Genomic DNA, 17,180 nt, shown 5'->3' on the forward strand with positions numbered 1-17,180 from the left:
CTTCACCAGTCCTGGACCCGACTCCTGAAGCTGCACCTGGGACAGGACGCCTGCAAATTAAAAAAAGAAAATTCCATGTCAGTCACTTGAAGTCATAACTATCTCCATAGACCCAGGTCGGATATCTGAATCTCTCACCTTGGGGAACTGTCACAGGCACAGCAGAACACACAGCAATAGCATCTTTAGACCACAGCTCTGTTTCCCAAGAGACCCACAGCCCTGTCTGAAGAGAACTGATAGTTTTCCCACCCCAAGGGTGAAATTGTACCCTAGTGCCTGAAAGATAATTTGCATATGAGGGAGTCCTGTCCTTATAAACAGAAAGTGATAGAGGCCAGGCCCCCCTTTATCTTCTGAGCCCATGGTACGGTAACTGTTTGAACTCATATGTTAAGCAGGGACCCTCAGTTCTTGCTTCAGCCCCATTAACACTTTGGCAGAGTTGGGGGGTTGGGTGTTTCCAGTTTGTTAGGAGGATGCACATCCACACCCAACGTACATGGTTCTATCTCAACCATGTCACCCATGCACTCCCTCTGCAAAGGGCCAAATTACTGGTGCCTCAGCCATTGTTATCTGAGTCTTTGCCGCTGGAGTTTCAGCCACAGGTGTGGGCCCTTTGGCGTGGACCGCCTCTCTCCTCTCTGGCTCCTCCCCGAGCCCCGCCCCAAGCCGGCCAGGCCCCGCCCACCCCCTCACCAGGCGCCTGTGCTGGCATCTCAGTAGAAATGGGCGGGGAAAGAGCTGCCTTGAGAGGAAGTGAAGGCAGACCCCTACCCCTCTCTGACCCCGCCAGCTCCTCCCACCCCGGGTCACGCCCAGACAGGGCCGGAAGTGGCGGTGTCTTATTCTGAACTGCAACTCACTGCAAGGATTCCACTGTCGGTGCTCTGCTTGCGGTGCCAGAGAAGCGCCCACAGCCTGAGCACCCTGTTGCCGGCGCTCCCAGGTGGGAGGCTCTGGGCTCCGGGACATGTGTGTGGGCGGAGGCTGTTTTAGTCCAGGTGACTAGGGTGCAAGCGCCCTTTCTCTCCCCCAGGAACCCTGCCAGCGCTTCTCTTGGTGAGAGGTGGGCGGGTGTCCCTAAGGCCAGTCCTATTTCCCCGCTTTCGGATTGGGTGGGGTTCATGGTGGGAGTCCCTGTTGGAGAAAGGGGATCCCGGCTGGGGTTTGGGGCTTCGGGGTTCCCTGATTCTCTCTTTGCGGGTCTCCTAACCCCCCTCCCTTGTTTCCTTCCGCACAGCGATGCCTCCTCCCGAGACTCCTTGAGCCTCCTCAGCTCAAAGGTGAGCCCGGGATCTTGTTCTGCTGACCTCTCTCTGGACCCGACCAGAGTCTGTTCTAGGCGCAAGATCTCTTGCTGGTCCGTGACAGAAACGTCTTCCCTGGCTTTAAAATATTGGTGGCCGACCTTTCTTCTTACTCTTTGTTTTTATTTCTATCTATATATTACTAAGGTTTTTAAAATCATTCCCATTTCATTTCCTTTCTATTCTTTATTGTTTCTGTTGGGTTCAGTTTGTGAAGCACAAAAGGAGTGGATGCCTAGAGATGAAATAACATGCGAGTGTCTGTAAGGATGCCTGGGTGGGGTCGGGGTGGGTCGTTGGCGGAGTTGGGGAGGGTGAGGGGACTTGGGGAGTAAGAATGAAGGATTGAGGGGACTGAACACTACAACTGAAGGTGACTGATAAGTCTGCTTAAAGGCGATTTAATCATAGTGGGAAAATAGACGATGTGAAATCGATTGTGGTAATGATTGTGGAATGCTTAAGATGGCTGAATTGTGGGATTATGTGGGATATGTGGATTAAGTGCCCCAAAACATGTTAAAAAGAAAGAAAGATGCTCTCCATCACAAAAGTAATCTAACTAAACTATGCACAGAAGAATCAAAAACCAAACTGAAACAAAGGAACCAAAAACAAGGTAATGCTAAGGTGTTCAACCTCTATTTGGGGGATGAAACTGGAAGTGACCCTGAAATGGGCCCTTGGCGTTTGAACGTTGTGAGGCTGAAGGACAATTTATTTGGGGCTGGTGTAGTGGGCATTGGCCCTGGGGCCCTTGGCCAAGGCGCCTCTGCCAGCTGTCCAGGCAGCAGCAGGCTCATGGTCACCAGGATGTCGCAGGCTGTGATGGTGGAGTAGTTTGGAATGTGCCAGTTGAGATGCCTGGTCGGCGATGTGCCCAAAGGTGTCTTTGATCAACGAGTGCACAACGCTCATGGCCCTGAACGAGATACTGGAGTCTGAGTGGACCTACTGGAGCATCTTGTGCACATAACACACAGTAGGTCTCCTTGCCGCTGCATTGGCATTTCTTGCTGTGCTCCCTTTGAGCCTTAGCTGCAGCCTCCTTGGGACTCCTCCCTGGAGCAGGCAGGGACTTAGCAGGGTCAGGTGGGTTGTTTGACTGGGACGGTACACCTGGTAAAGGTAATGTAGGTGTCCTAAGGCGAGCTGAGGGAGGACAGAAACCTCCCCTGGAGCAGAAATTGTTGAAGCTCACTGGATCTTGATTTTTAGTAGGAATTTAGACCATGAAAGAAGGACCTCTAGATCCCTCTGACCTGTTGGGGTTTCAGCAGGAAGTGTTGGAAAAGTTACCACAGGGATAACTGGCTTGTGGTGGCCAAGTGTTCATAGTGATGTCACTTTTTAATCCTTCAATGTCGGATGATTTGATCTAATCTTCCTTGTAAGATGGGGGTGGAGGGGTGAGGGGCAGGAGTAGAGGAGGGAGGACAGGAGAGAGGAAGGAGGTGAGAGGGAATGATTGGAGCTGCCTCCACACTCCCTGATCGCCCCTAGCCTTGAACCCCGGGCAGCCACATGCTGGAAAAGGTGTGTAGGCCAGCCACTGAGTGGGGACTTGTTTTTCTCGACACTACCTAGGTGGTCAATGAGGAGGTCCTGTTAGGAAAATGGGTTGGAGATGCTCACATTGTGCACTTGTGTGTCAGCATGCCGTTTGGATCCCTGGCCCGCTGTCGGCACTCTCCCACCCTGGGGTCCCCAGGCTTTCCCACCTGTCTCACAAACTTGAATAGTTGAGTTGGATCCCATTTTATTTTTGTAGATCTTATCATTGTTTCAAAATGTTTCACACACACAAAAATCTATTTTCAATTTCATTATTTATGTGATTTTGGTATGTACATAAGTGCATGTGTGTGTACCATACACATGTTTTTGTAGTATCCTTTTTGATAACAACTAAGGATGTTTACCAGTAGTTTTGTTAGGGCAAAATGTGTGCTACCTGCTAACTGCATATATAAATCTCCTAGTACTGCTTTTGCCCATTTTAGCCCTGCAGGCAGGCTGGCCGGCTCTCCCTGCTCTCTGGCAAACAGCATCACCTCCTCCTCCTCTTGTGTTTTAGAAGGGTATAGGTGTGTTTGAAAGATGGTCAGCATCTTAATATGTAAGGGTTAATGGTTTGGGAGTTGGAGATTAGCAGTTTATCATTAGGGATTTAAGTACCAAGTATTTTTGTGTGTTGAAATGTTGCCTAGAACATTGTAACATTTACTACCTATATATAGTATTTATGACCTATTTGGCAACTTTTAAAAAATTTAATAAATCTTTTTATTGGGGCTCATACAACCCTTATCACAATGCATAAATATATCAATTGAGTAAAGCACCCTTATACATTAGTTGCCCTCGTTATTCTCAAAATTCTCCTTCCACTTGGGTTCCTGGAATCAGCTCGTTTTCCTTTTTATCCCTTCCCTTCCCTCCCCGCTCTCCCCTCCCCCATGAACCCTTAATAGTTTATAAATTATTATGTTATCTTATACTTCCAGGCCTCTCCCCTCACCCACCTTCCCATTGCCCATCCCCCAGAGATTAGAGGAAGGTGATCACACAATGATGGTTTTTGTTCTTGGTGTCTGCCACCTGGTCCGTTCAACACCTTGTATTCGCTTAGGTTGCGCACTTCTCTGTGGGCTTTGTTGTTTCCGAGCTAGATGGCCGCTTGTTTGCCTTCAATTGGCAACTTTTTTACATGACATCTTCAATTTATGATGAATAAGGAATTTTCTTTTCTTCTTTTTGGAAGTCATTTTCTTCTTTTTATTAATTCTTTTTTTCTGATCAATCTAGCTAGTATCATTTTTAATATGAGTGGTGAAAATGGATATGTATGTTTATCCTGATTCTGCGATGGGGTGAACTTTTTTCTCTTTCTCTTACATGTGACATTTTCAAAGTTTTTTTTACAAGAATGTATATTAGCATATTGAGTTTTACCTATTTCATGTTAGATTTGTAGTTGTTTTTTTTTAACATGAAAAGCTTTTTACTTTGTTTATTATTCATTCTGTGTCAATTTAGATAATTGACTTTTCCCCCATCACTAGGCATATTTGAGTGTTCATTTTCTTGTGTTAAATCAATTCTGGGATGAATTAGAATTAATCTTGATGCATGCTTATTTTAATATATTGTCTGACTCAGTTTCCTATTTTAAAAATAACTTTTTCATTCAGATCCATTATCAACACTCGTCTATAGTTTTCTTAAAATATCGTCATCTGACATGGGTATCAGGTTATTTCTTGTCTCATAGAAAATGTTACTAAGTGCTCTCTAAAAACTATTGTTATGTTGGAACCCAATAAGTTGAACTTAAGCAACAAAACAGTAAAAAAGTGCTTATTAATCTTATGTGAATACTCTAGCTGCCAGAATTTTTCGTTTTCATCTATCTTACAGTTAGGCTGGAAGTTTCTCAAGAAATTTTATTTTGATTCAATTGATTATAGACCTTCTAAGCATCCTGCAATCCAGTGAGTAATTATTGTCAGTCTCTTGCTCTGCTGGATCCTCTGAACTTCCAGCTGAACCCTCAGTGTACAGGACTGCATGATTTACAGTTTCCTAGACAGACAAATAGCTGCTCACCACTTAGTGAGTGTGTTGTTTTAGACTAGAGCCCATGTTCCTGAAAGTACTCTGCCACCTGGCATGCTGTGAGGCCCTTAGAGAACTGCCTTCAGCTCACCAAAAGAATGGACTAATGAGGGGTGGAAATGCCTCAGTGATTTTGTTGTCACCTTGTTTGTTCCAACTTTTTTTAACTGAAGAAACCTCTTCCCTTTTTTTCATGAGAGAAATAATATCTTTTGTAAACATAACACACTAATGTCTTTGTGTTTGCGCTGGGTGTATATTGGTGGTTTCTGAGACTGTTGTCATATCAGCTGTCATTGAGTCAGTGCCATCTCACTGGGACCCATTGCACAACAGAACAAAACATTGCACTCTCCTGTGCCATCCTCATAATTGAGGATGAACGCATGTTTTTAAAAAATTTATTTATTTTAACTCATTTTATCAGGGGCTTGTACAGCTTGTATTACAATCCATGCATATATCAATTGTGTTACACACATTTGTACATGTTGCTATCATCATTTTCAAAACATTTTCTTTCTACTTGAGCACTGTATCAGCTCATTTTATTCTTCCCTCATGAAGCCCTGATAAATTATAATTTTTTATTGCTTTTTCGTGTCTTATACTGTCTGATGTCTCCCTTCACCCACTTTTCTGTTGTCCATCCCCCTGAGAAGGGGTTATATGTAGATCATTGTGTTCATTTCCCCTTTCACCCCTCACCTACCCCTTACTCTCCTGGTATTGCCACTCTGATTATTGGTCCTGATGGGTTTATCTGCCCTTGATTCCCTGTGTTTCTAGCTCTTTTCGGTACCCATGTGTATTCTCTGGTCTAGCCAGTTTTGTACAGTAGATTTGGGGTCATGATTGTGGGGTGGGGGGAGCACTAAACAACTAGAGAAAAGTTGTATGTTTCATAGGTGTTATACTGAACCCTAACTGGCTCATCCTTGTGACCCATTCTGATAGGTTAGTTTATTGTGCCAACCTGGCTCATAGGAACATGGTATAAATAATGTTGCAGTTTGATTGGAGGGCAAAGAGATAAATGGCTAGGCAAACCGTGCCTCTCTCTCTCTTGCACTCTTCTCATCAGATCAGGGTGCGCCTGCTAGTTCTCTGCCACAACTTGTGAGCTACACTAAGTGTTGGCCTAACAACCTGTGGATCATGTCGCTAGAGCTTGAGGTTCCTTTGAGAAGTGCTTCATCATGTTGCTGATGTATGCATCACTTGAGCTTGGGACTGTTGGATCCTATCTTCTTGCTCTTTGTTGATGATCTGCCCTTTGTTTGCTGCCTGTGTCCAGACTGCCTGCATTGCCGTACATAAGACTCACCTGTCTGCTTCCTTGACCTTGGACCCAGTGGCCCTCATGAGTTGAAGGACTTCCAGTATATTAAATGTTTCACGGAAGTGAGTTGAACTGAGCACTCTGGACAGCTGTGTGAACAAATTAGCTGCTATATTCTTTTGTACTTTATATGTCTATCCATTATATCGAATATATAATAATATATAATGATTATATATAATGGTTTTATATATAATGATTATATATTGTATATGTAATAGATGTATGTATGCACATATCTATATATATTCACAAGTGTCCTGGTTTTGTTTCTGTGTAACACACCCTTCTGTAAGGGGGTGTCCAATTGCCTACAGATGGACTTTGGGTCTCACTCCACACTACCCCTCTTTCAAATTGATAGGATTTTTTGTTCTGTGTCTCTGATGCCAGATACCTGATCCTATTGACACCTCATGATCACACAGGCTTGTGTGCTTCTTCCATGTGGACTTTGTAGCTTCTCAGTTTGATGGCCTTTAGGACCCCAGAAGCTATATCTTTTGATAGCCAGGCAGCATCAACTTTCTTCACCATATTTGCTTCTGCACCATTTTGTCTTAATCGATTGTGTCAGGAAGCTGAGCATCATGGAATGCCAGGTTATTAGAACAAAGTCTTCTTTCACTGAGAGAGTACTGGGGTAGAGGTCCAATGTCTATCTGCTACTTTTATACTTAAAATTTAAATATATTTACATAGATATGTTACCCTTTTGTCATATATATGTGTATATATGTAAATGACTGTATTTAGAACTCTATAAATGCCCTTTGTCTCCTACTTCTTTCCTCTATTTCCTTTTACTTTCCTCTTTTCCCACTATCATGTTTAGCCTTCATCAGTTTTCAGTAATTCCTCTCATTACATTGCCCTTGATCACGCCCTACCAGGCATCCTACACTCTCCTCAACGTCGATTTTAGATCACTTGTTGTGCCCTTGACCCCAGGCTTACAGCCACTTCCTTTCCCCCACTTCCCTGTTTCCTTTATCCCCCCCCAGAACCATCAGCCCCATTGTTGTCTCCTCTGGTGTGTTTATCCTGCCAATCTTATCTAGATAGACATGCGGAGACAATAATAAGCACAGAAACAAGACAGAGCAAAATAACAACAACAAAAAAGGAAGCAACCACCGGAAAAAAAGAGAAAAGACTTAAGAATCATTCCAGGTTTGTTCGTTGATCATTAGGAGTATTTTACTGTTGGTTGAGTCTGATGTGGTACCATGCCTTGGCCACTCAGTCTGTTTTTTTGTATTTCCCGGGCACTTCATTGCTTTGCTCCTCTTGCTGCTCTGTTGCATGCCCTTAGAGTTTTGCCCCAGTGTGGTGAAGTCAGATCGAGCACATTTCCCACAGTGTGCCACAGTGTTGTCCCTCATAGCGCTGTGGGTCATTAAGGGATGCCGTGTCTTGTGATTGGGATGGCCCTATGGTCCTCTCTGTGCATTAGGCAATTTGAGCAGGAATATCATTCTTCGGGTTTGGTGAACCATTTGTCGCAGTCACTTTGTTAATCCATTTGGTAGTGGGATTCATGTTTTTCACTGCCCGTCATCTTTACCAAACAAAATATCCTTTTCGAGGAATGATCTTTTCTGATATATGTCCAAAGTATATAATATGAACTCTCACCATCCTTGCCTCTAAGTAGCACTCTGACATTACATCTTCCAAAACAGACTTGTTTGTCCTTTGCATGTCCATGGTATGTGGGACATTCTTGTCCAGAACTACAATTCTAATATATTCATTCTTCTTCAGCCTTCCTTTGTTCATCTTTCAAATGCACAAGAGTCAATTGACAATAGCCTGCTTTGGTCAGGTGAAACCAGTCCTCCAGGTAATATCTTTTCCTTTCAATACTCTAAAGAGGCATTGTTCAGCAGATTTATCTAATGCAATGATTGATCTCTTGACTGTTATACTTTCAGTATTCAGGATATTTGTTTGTTTGGTCTTTTTTCTATACACCAACCAATTTTTTTCTGGAAGGAGTTAAAATTTACTCAAGCTTTAGATTAAGAATTTTGATTAAGGAGGGGCTGTCGGAGCCAGCTCAGGAGTCAAACCGTCCTGAAAGAGGGGGAATGATTATTAGGGTAAAAAGAAGAGATTAAAAGTATTGGGAGGGCAACAGTGAATACTGAAGCTTCAGGTTTGTTTTACATACTCCTTTTATCCATGCAGAAACAACCCGGGGTTTATTATCTCATTGTTAAGCAAGCACATTTGCTACACATAGCAATTTTGTCTTCTGCCAAGGCAGACATCCCTGAGAAAATTAAACAACGTATCTTCCCAGACTTTGCATACTTTCTTGTTCTTTTTTTTTGTTGTTCTTGTTCTTAACAGTATGTTCAAAACGTAAAGTCACAGAAGAAATCAGCAAACACTGACACATAGTTCATGAGAATTATCAGCTGTTTCAAAGCTGAGTCTTAATGGCCTTCAACAGCCCCCGCTTTTTTATTTACTGAAGACGTCTTTACTCAAAACGTCAGCAGATCACTGTGTCTGTCTTAGGTTGTGAAGTCCTGAAATCGCCCTTACCCGTCATCACTCACTGTCTGCAGGAGACTATGACCTGTCTTAGGTTGGAATACTCAGACACGATTTTACCCGTCTGACTAACCAGCCTCTGCCTTATACTCCTGTTTGGGGAGGGAGTGAAGTATGCAGGTGTACTTCCTGTAATTTTGTTCCTAAAGCCAATAATTCAACCATAACCTTGTGCAGTATCATAGGGAGTATGCATAAGATAAACAATACACACACTCCCGCTGTGACTAGAGAAAAAGCATTTGAGATAGGCCTCTGAGATTTCCTAACGAAGGGAAAGAATCTTGAAAATGCTGGAGCCAATCCTCAGCAACCTTGTCGACTTCAAAATAAAGAGACTTAGCATCTTTTATGGCTAATATTTCTTGATGGAGTTGTAATCAATCTAAAGACTCATTAGCATTGTGCCAAGTACCTTGAAGATGATTCTACACTTTAATCCAGCTATACTGACTGTTAGTGTACTATTTAGGTGTAACACAGATCCATGTATGTACAGCATGGCACTGTAGACTAGACCTGGCCTTAAGCCCCTGCACCTCGTCTCCTAAATACATGACCATGTCATAAAGAGCATTTACTTTTTGTTCTAACTTCCTGTCTATATCTTCTTGAGTACCCAAAACATTAGTCACATCTTTGGATAATTCATTTCCACAGTGGGCAGTTTGTAAGATTTGTGAAAGTACAATTGCTGCAGTAGTAGCAGTAGCAACTAAACTTAATATAGCTAAAATACTTGCTATAAGCAAACCTACAAAACACTTAAATCTGGTTGATGCTTTTTCAGTCTCTTCTAATACCTGTAACCCTCTTTCTGAATACCAAGGCCCAGTAATATTCACTGGCAGCATAACAAAAGAAGGTTGATATAAAATGGCGATGACAATACCTTCAGGGGACCAGGTAATACAATTAGACAAATTGCAGTTATTACAAGACCTGTTAAACTTAGAGTCATCATGATCTATAGTAATATTCCCTGCCAAAAGTACATAAGGCGATGGTACGCAGGCAGTAACATTTCCCTGTGGTCTGGAGGTAGGGCCCATAAGCTTCATGTCCCCCTAAGCAGCCCCTATTTTCCACCACTGAGTTTGTGGAAAACCCAAGTCTGACCACCAAAGCCCTGCAGACAGCCCCTTTTCCCATTTGGCAGTGTTTTTTTTTTGAGTATTGTCCTGGTTGACAGACCAATCGATGATATATCTCTCTTTTGTGACGTTATACCTGATGGGCTTGTCTGTGAGACACGATCTCCACAATATGGTTTTATTATTCTTTTGAATCTCTAGTCTACATGAGGAAAAAGACTGTGGAGTGGGTGGAATAACATTTCCTTCACTTTGTACAGGGAGGGCGTGAGTCATTAACCCACATCTTGATTTCCAGACCTTCCCAGACAGCAGGAAGTAAGAGTGGTGGATCAGAAACTTAAGCCTAGTACTTCTCACTGAGCCATGTCCCCAGAAGCACTCTGAGGCAAATTACCATCTGCATGGTTTGCAAACTGCACCAACCATTCAGGCAGCCCCCATGCTCCATCAGCATCCTGTGTAAAAACCCAAACATGCCCTCCTCCCCATATTAATAGCGGGTTGGGGCCATTCCTCCAGGCAAAACAAGCCAATGATATCTCTTCATAGGCTCTTTGAAGTTGGTGGAAGGGACACTAAAGGCAAATCTTTTACAATATTTTGGATCCAAGGGCGTGGTATAAAAACAATCTTTTAAATCTAAAATGATCTTATATGTATTGGCTGGAATAGCAGAGGGGGAAGGGAGCCCAGCCTGCAGGGCTCCCATAAGTTCCATAGTATCATTAACCCTCCTTTACTGTTTTTCCTTACAAAGCAGCTGCTATCGCAAGCCCCTGAGTAAAGAAAGGTTCAATGTCTGAGCATAGTCTGATATAATCGGACAGGTTGCCCTTTTTTCCAAAAGGTCTCAGCGCTGCCTGGCAGGCAGTATTTGCATTTTCAAAAGCCAATTGTTTCCATTCTGCGGCGGGAAGCACCTCGAAGGAAAGTGTATCTAATAAAGATTGAGTAAAAGAGGCAGTTGGGCCATATTGGGCACAAGCAACCTTGAGTTCTTTTAGCTGTTTGAAAGGAATAGGAGTAAGCCCTCTCCAATAGTTTGTGTTATTTTTCATCAGTTAACCTTATTTAGAGAGCTTGAACCCCATTCTCTGGGCAAAGATGATGGAAGATAAGTCATCCTTTTCCTTGATCCATCTCATTTACCTTTAAACTTCTGCATTCACGTTGGCTCTTGGCATCACCCATGTACCTACAACTAGACATCCTTTGAGTGTAGCGTGCATTCTTTTACAAAGGCTTTATCATTGCCATCCATAAACACAAGAGCTTCAGAGAGGAGAAAATAAACATCCCTCTGGGCCTGTTTCCTAGTTAAGGATGTCTCTGCATTGACTAGTTCACCTCTAGGATTTGCTGTTCATGTCCTTCTGTTTCTTATTGTCCACTTTAAAAAGAAGTTTCACTGATTAGCGTACTCTGCTGTGCATATTACTATGGGCCTCTAATGGATTCCCCCAAGCTTAGTAATTTCTTAACACTCAATAAAGTATTTTATTCAAGGAGATGTGAGCTCATAAAGTTTGAAGAGCTCACATGGGTTGGACTGAACACACGCAAGCAGGAAACTCACATAATGACATTTGTGTTTTAACAGTCATATTAACATACACATGCCTACTATGAACAAATCAGCACATATACTAGAACTAACAAATCTTCATACAATACCCTCAGATTAATAAATATACATGCATTTACTTAAGAAAAAGACACACTAAAATATACTAGAATTATAATAATAGAATCAATGCAGAACAGACTACAAGTTCTGTCACATAGTATAACATAGTAAGGCACAGAGTAGTTCATGTGTACTAGCACATACAAAAAAACAGACAAAGTGCATACAAGAATATACACACTGAGCTACAAGAATGTGGAGGTGTGTGGCAGAGACATTTTCTCTGCAGGTAGAGGAAATAGGTACCTAATTTAACTAATCCTTCTTAGGCTCCTCTACATTTCTCCCCTGAGGGTCCCTGTTATCTGTGGGCTTGAGTGACCCCTGAGCCCCGCCCTCTCCCTGTATGGGTGTATGTGTCTGGGTTCCCATAGCCTTTCCCTCTGTGTGTGCCTGACTCAGAAATATGTGATCATAACTACAGCAGTCACAGTACTGATTGACAGAAAATCAGTCCCTGGGCATGTCTCTAGAGAAGGATATTCTGACAGAACTTGAAGGGAACCTGTGGGTGCCCTGTACAGAATAGGATGCTTATAGCCCATGCACAAGGGGACATAGGGCAGGAAGGGAGGTGAGGTCTGGGGAGGCATGTTGAGACTAAGCATAAAATGTGTCTTATCTCCCTTTTCCTACTCTTGTATCAATATGCACAACTGCTAAATTAAACAGCCTTTGGAGAAAAAAAAACTGACTCTCAAATTAGCCTGTGGTGGACAAGGACAGACAGGAGCTGTGAATGAATAAAATGAATGAACTCAGAGAAGAAAGTCTCCGTTTGGATGAATGGAGAGAGGTGACTTGATCTAGGATTGGGCTACTGGTGGTAAGTTCATGTAGTATGTTGTGTGGAAATATATATATATATATACACACACACACACACACACACACACACACACACACACACACATACAAAGATAATAAAGTGAGATCCTTTGCACAGCAGGGACTGTTATCCCGAGGAAGGAGGGAATACAGGAGGGTTATTGAAAGCAAGGGATAAAGTTTTTGATGAAGCCGATGATTTGAACAGAATTTGTCCTAGATGTAGGAATTACCAATTACATGGGAAATTTGAGACAATTCAAGGGAAAAACGAAACAAGCTAAGTTTGAAATCATCCTATCATCAGAGGGAGATTGGGTGAGTGTTTCAGAAAGACGGGAGGAGATGCACTGATTCCCTGAGGGATGCTGAGAAGGAGAAGAATCCCCAGACACAACAGGAAGCCAGTAGTGAAGCTCCATTTGGACCTGCTCCTGGGTCTGAGTCCTGTGCTCTGCAGATCCTGAGGGGTTCCTGCAGCCTAACCTCTTCCACTAGGGTACATTCATGTCTGGGTTAACTCTGACTTCTCCTCACTGTGTGCGTTGGTCTGGGTAGACTAGAGAAACCAATCCATAGACACACGTATATTGTGTATAAGAGATTTAATATAAAGGGCAATTGTACATTTAGAAAGCATCTTAACCCCAGTTAGGTCCAAGCCCATAAGTCCATTATTAGCCCATGTGTCGGATACCAATGTATAAATTCCTCTTCATACTTATGAAATACATGCAATGATCCAGAATGCAAGATGGTCACAGGCCAGTGGGCAGAAAGTCTTTGGATCCAGTGGCATTGTAAGCTTTTCAGCGGAGACGGACGGGTCTCTACATGGCTTCTCCAGAACCCAGGGCTGCATGGGGTAGGTCCATGTGGCTTCTATTCAGTTATGTCTCACAGAGAGTCACCCTTGTCAGTAGGGTGTCTCCCAGGGATTAGAGAGTCTCTCTTCCACCTCCAAGATGGAATACGGGATTTCCCAGAATTCTCAGAAGGCCATGCCCATGCAGAGGCTTCATTGGCTATGATCCAATTGACAGACTCCAACCCTTCCCTCTTTATCCTCTGAAGTCCCAAATTCACACCAGATTATGTAACTACCATACTGTGCATCTTTTGCACAGAAATACAAAACTGTGTCCTTGAAGTTCAGGTTGTCCATTTGAAGTTATAGTATGTCCTTACCATTGTCTTTGGAGATGGTGAATTGGCCCTTCGGAGAGTCCTACCAACACTATTCATGTATGAAACCCACTGCCGCCCCTTCTCTGGGGCTAGGCAGATCCAGTGTATATTATAAATACAGGCAATGAATGCAGAGACTGTACGGGAGAATATCAGAGAAACCTCCGACTGCCTCAAGTCTCCCTCAGATGCCATAGCTCCACCTCACACTGGACACCTGCAAACACACAGACATCCTGATCCTGAAAATCATATTTACTGCCTCTCACTCATGCCCCCTCATGCACACTTTCTCTGCATCAAAGCATCTTTTGAAATTCCAAAAAGGAAAATTGAGCTCAATAGAGATTCCATTGTGACTTGATTTGTTCAGTCTTGAATGGGGGTACCTTGGAATTCCAGAGGTGGAGCAACTGTCCAAGAGCTTCAGAGTTGGGACTTGGATGGTTTTCCTCAGCAGGGGAGGGGTCTATTTGCATACCTTCTGCCTATATAGTCATAAGTAATGTTGAATGACTTCTAAGAGAGTCACTCCAAGAGTAGATAAGAATGTTCTAGATATCTTGGAAAGCCCTGCGTGTGGGGTTCATTATGCAGTGTGCTGCTAAATGCAAGGTCAGTCATTCTAAATCTCCAATGGCTCTGCAGGGGGAAGAATTCTCTACACACCCATGAAGATTTATAGACTCAGAAGCCTACAAGGGCAGCCCTATTCTATAGGGTTGTTAAGAGAAAGAATTGACTTAATGGAAATGTCAACCTACAGTTAGAGACAGTGCCTTGAAATGTGCCCTCCTCCTCTCCACCCCTTAAGTGTGGTGCTTATTCATTTCTTGATGCAGTTAAATAAATATTCCCCTAGAAATATATATTTAATCTGACACAAGCTTCCCTTGTCTAATTCTCTTTTAAATTATCTTTTGGAAAAGAAAATTCATATGCTAAAAGTAAAACCCTCCCCAGCCCCTTCTAGACCTTCCCTTAATTGTCCCCTTGAGCTGAATATGACAGCGGCTCCTGAGTCTCGCTCCTTCCCTGCAGGTTTGTCTTGCCTTGAATCAAGCTTGCCTTCCCTTCACAAATCTTTTGCACACCAAGAATTTTAAGGTACTGAGTTAAACTTAGAAGTTCTGTAGATGCTGAAGGTCTCTACATACCCAGAGAAGCGAATGCTGTCTGTGAATTTGCATAACACATCGGGACGTTTCCAGGGCATCTTCCAAAAACTAGAGGAAGTCTCCCATGCTTGAGGAGTTGATTGTGCTCTCCAAATCTAGGTATTATGCTTTACAATACTAATGCTTTCTTTTTTATTAAATACTTTTATTGGGGGCTCTTAGGGCTCTTATCACAATTCATGCATTCATCCATTGTCAAGCACATTTGTACATATGCTGCCATCATCATTTTCAAAGTGTTTGCTTTGTACTGGAGCCCTTGATATCAGTTCCTCATTTTCCCCTCCCTCTCCCACTCTCCCTCTTTCATGAACCTTGATAAATTATAAATTATGATTTTCATATTTTGCATTGTCTGCTGTCTCACTTCACCTACTTTTCTGCTGTTTGTCCCACTGGGAGGGAGTTCTATGTCAATCCTTGTGATTGATTTCCTCTTTCTACTCCCACCTTCCCATTACTCTCTTGATATCTCTATTCTCATTGTTGGTTCTGGGCGGTTTATCTGTCCTGGATTCCCTGTGTTGCGAGATCTTATCTGTAGCAGTGTAAATATTCTGGTCTACTAAGATTTATAAGGTAGGATTGAGGCCATGATAGTGGGGGGAGAAGCATTAAAGAACTAGAGGAAAGTTGTTTGTTTCATCGGTGCTGTAGTGCACCCTGACTGGCTCTTCTCTTTCTTGTGACCTTTCTGTAAGGGGATGTCCAATTGTCTATAGATGGGCTTTGGGTCTCCACTGCACACTCTTCTTCATTCACAAAGATATTATTTTGTTCTGGGTCTTTGATGTCTGATACATGATCACGTGTACACCTCATGATCATACAGGCTGGTGTGCAAAGAATGTACAGACGTGCTTTATACAATTGATGTATGTATATTTATGGACTGTGATAAGAGTTTTATGAGCCCCTAATAAAATGTAAAAAAAATAATTTGACAAATCCTGGTTAAAGGATATGTTTTTCTCAAGAGAATAATTACCTATTAAAATAATAAATATTGACAAAAATAATATACAACTGTCAATTATTTCAGAAATGGTAAAATCAGGTTTGGTTTGGTTTTCTCTTCACAGGAGATACTTGGGCTGGGATTCACACACATACAATTTCAACCTAAAGTAATTTGGAAAAAATAATTAGGATGGAGAGAAACTGATTGTGTTGAGTGAAGCACATGGAGGTCAGAATTTAACGGCATAGAGAGACTACCAGTCCTTCTGGGATTGATTTCAACTTGTCCCAAGTGTGATTTCTTTCTCCCCTGTCTTCTGAGGAAGAATATGGGCTTTTAATTTTTAGGATCTGCCCTCCAGGAAAATAAGAGGCATGCGAACCTAGTTGCTGAAGGTTCCTTGAAGTGGTCTTCCACATGGGTGAATTGGAAAACTCCAGACACAAGAGCAAAGAAACACTTGGCACCCCCTGCACCTGCTCCTGTGGCAAAGATTGTGTCCCATGTACCCTGAGCTCCCTCTGCTGCCCAATTAGGGTTGTGATGCTTGAGATGTTTGACCATTAAGCCTTCATTGTGTCTCCTAGTACGTTTCCTACATTTTACATGTCAGTGTCCTCAGGTTTCAGATTGTTAAAACACATGCAGCTGGTTGAGCTATAGTGGTTGCAATGCATCAATATGTGAAAACTGAGTTGTTGCTAAGACTCATCACAAGGCTTCTGTGCCACCTAACACAGGTCGTGTTTCCCAGAGCCTTTTAGATCTAGAAACATTGATATTTTCAGACCTGGAAGCTAGACATAGCACTTTGAGACATAGCACATAGCTTTCCCAACTCATGACTGGTCTGTAGCAGCTCTACCTGCACGATCACACCTAGGAATACGGGGGGAAATATAATTTAAAACCATTCTAAGATGAAAAGAACTGCTTTTGACATGAAGGTGCTTACAGGGTAGGACATTCATGTCACCAAGAAGAATCCAGAAGGGTGTCACCTCCACAGGCATCTCTGATTAACATGGTAAGGATGAAGGCCTAAGATACCTGACTTTCATGTGTGACTTGGAGCTCTGTTACCATATTTTACTGTAGGCGATCCACGTGTGCTGTGCTTGTGGAAGCAGAAAGAGGATGGCTCTGAGTAGGAGCAGTAATGGCCTCTAGAGGGGATTTTCCTGACCTGTGTTCTGTGAGGTCAATCTCTACCCTTCATCATTTGTACTGACTGTGGACAAACAATTTCTTCCTGAAAACCATGGGTAGATTTGTAGAAATGCAGACAGTTGGCCTGAGGTGTGAGCCATAATGAAGGGAATTCCTGGGGATACTATTTTCCTAGGAATGTTCCACTTTCTCTCTGGGCAGCCCAGTTCTACCCTTAGGACAAGGGTAGCCCA

General features: G+C 42.8%; 1 long non-coding RNA gene across 3 annotated transcripts in view; it reads left to right on the forward strand.

Annotated features, from left to right (window-relative positions):
- Positions 1-768: 768 nt before the first annotated feature.
- The window catches only part of LOC142430318 (uncharacterized), a 69,047-nt gene continuing 52,635 nt past the window's right edge, over positions 769-17,180 (forward strand). Inside the window, exons 1-2 of one of the 3 annotated variants that reach the window (XR_012780633.1) lie at positions 769-952; positions 1,247-1,289. This is a non-coding gene — a long non-coding RNA (uncharacterized LOC142430318). The remainder of the gene's footprint in view (positions 953-1,246; positions 1,290-17,180) is intronic. The other 2 variants (XR_012780634.1, XR_012780632.1) reach the window with 2 other exon arrangements.

This window comes from Tenrec ecaudatus, chromosome 17, assembly GCF_050624435.1.
Source record: "Tenrec ecaudatus isolate mTenEca1 chromosome 17, mTenEca1.hap1, whole genome shotgun sequence".
NCBI lineage: Eukaryota > Metazoa > Chordata > Mammalia > Afrosoricida > Tenrecidae > Tenrec > Tenrec ecaudatus.